The sequence below is a fragment of the Cicer arietinum genome, chromosome 7, assembly GCF_000331145.2.
Source record: "Cicer arietinum cultivar CDC Frontier isolate Library 1 chromosome 7, Cicar.CDCFrontier_v2.0, whole genome shotgun sequence".
Classification (NCBI taxonomy): Eukaryota; Viridiplantae; Streptophyta; class Magnoliopsida; order Fabales; family Fabaceae; genus Cicer; species Cicer arietinum.
The window spans coordinates 32887082-32889661 of NC_021166.2; positions in this window are offsets into that span (position 1 = coordinate 32887082).

Here is a 2580-nt window from a genome sequence, read left to right on the forward strand (position 1 = left end):
TGACTTAGTGTTATACTCTATTAATTAATTTTCTACATTTTATATAAAAAATATTTTAAATTTATTGATTGTTTTTTTAAATGTCAAACATTCAATCAGTAAATATTATTGAGACCACTTTTTACTTGTAATAGTTCCTAGAAGAAGTATATTAGTTAGTATCTCATAAAATTTATTGAAAAAACACATACTGCCCTCAAAGACACTATTCCACTTTCTTCCCTTTTTATAAACATCTATCCGGAGTTTCATATATATTAAAAAAAATTAGATTGTGTAATTAATGTGTATATTTAATTTATGTGTTATTATTACTAAATTACTCATTGTATATAAATGTATTTAATATAATTTTTTACATTCAATATAAATTAATAATACTAATAAATATAAATTTAAAATAATAATAATAAATACATTTAATAATTTTCATAAAAATTTATATTTAGAGATAAATATTTTTTTCAATTGGTACTTATAATTAAGAACAAATAAAATATAAGAAAAAAGTATTTGTACAATTATTAAGAAATAGAGTTAAATCAAATTAACTTTATAGATTTTATATAAAATATAAATCATATTTATTAAATTGCTCATTTCAAATGTCAAATACCTAATTATATTTAATGTTTTTTAATTAAAGAAACCAAACATTTAAAACTATTGAATCAAATGATTAAAAAATTAAATTTTACTTATAATAACTACCAAAATCATAAGCATTTTTTCCTTATGATAGTGTTATAGTTATAATAGTCACGAGAGAGAGGATATATAAAAATGCAGTATTTTTACTATTTACATTTATCAAAATATTTTCTATTTAATCTTTAAGTCCTAGCTATTAATTATGGTGGAAGATAAAAATAATAATAAAAATAAAAAAAAAGTTTCTATTTATTCAATTTAATGCATTTTACATTTTTCACCTTGTGTCATTAATTATGATAATTATGTGAATTTTGACTTCCAAAAAGAATAATTATTACAGTTCAGATAATAAAGTTAACTACTCCCTCTATTTGTGAAATTTGACCAATTTAATTTTTTACACAGATTAAAAAATAATAAATTTTAATTAATTAGTTTTTTTTATTTATTAAATAAAAATTCATTTAATACATGTTTTTAGTTGTTAAGGCACAACATGAAAAATATCTTTAATTATATTTTAGTTTTCTAAAAGAATCAAAGCTATGGACAAAAATAAAATAGTTAAAGGACCAAATATTAAAATGGAGTGTTAAAACTCAATAGAGGTGGGGTTAGTGAATAAAATTAAACTTTCTCAATGCGGTGAATGCAAATTCAAATCTCCTCTAAAAGAGAATTTCATACTTAGTGTCAGATACAAGTCGAATAAAACTAAAAAAAAAATTAATTATTAAAATTCATTTTATAGACATAATAATAAATATCACTCAATTTACACATAATAATAATATGTTCGAACTAAGTATATATTTATTGAGTGTTTCATATATATTAAAAAAATAAGTGATGTGATCAATATATATTTTACGTATAACTATTACTAAATTTTGATGAACTTGTCCACCGTCAAGGAAAGATAAAGATATGTTGTAGTTTTACAAATAAAGATAATTAATAAAGAGCTTAATTGCAGTTTTAGTCCTTCTATTTTAACTGAATCGCGAAAGTAGTCCTCCTATTTTGTTTCTCCTCAGTTTTGGTCCCCCAAGCAGAATTTTGGTCCAAAATTTGATGAAATTTCATTTTTTTTGCATTTATTTAAGTCACACAATGCTTCAAGATCTCATTTGCAACAATTGTACCTGAAATATATGACCATAAATGGTGTAGTACGACTTTAAAAAATAAAATTTCATCAAGTTTTGGACTAAAATTCTGTTTGGAGACCAAAACTGGGGAGAAACAAAATGGAGGGACTACTTTCGCGATTCAGCTAAAATAAGAGGACCAAAACTGCAATTAAGCCTTAATAAAACTATATAAGTTTCTACATCAGTCTGATAGATGCTAGCTTAAAGTTTTAGAGTCTGTTTCGTTGATGTTAACGGAAAGTTTGGTAAATCCTTAATTTTCTTTTTTATGAATAAAAGAATTTTCATTAGAAAAATAATAATAAATGTAATAATTTTTTAACATGTGAGAAATGATTAAATTATATTATTATCATTCAAAAATAAATATTGCATTTAGTTATTTTTTTACTCATCATAAATAAAATGAAGGACCATAAATTAAAAATAATACATATAATATTAATTCAATAGTATAGTTGAAAAAAATAAATTAAAATTGCATTAAACGCTACAAATGTGGTCTTTGTGGCACATTATCTTTTCAAATCAAATATAAGTTATGTAATAGTTATTGGATACAAATTCAAGGGAGTATTTCATTACAACTTTGATGTGTCAAATTTAATTTAAATTTTTGTTACATAAGGAATAGTAACAAGAAACATTTTATAGATATGTATAATGAAAGTATAAAATGTTTTGTACAGTAATCATATTCTATTTCATCGATTAATGTTATTTATTACGAACAATTATAAAAAGAATATTTATATATATATATATATATATA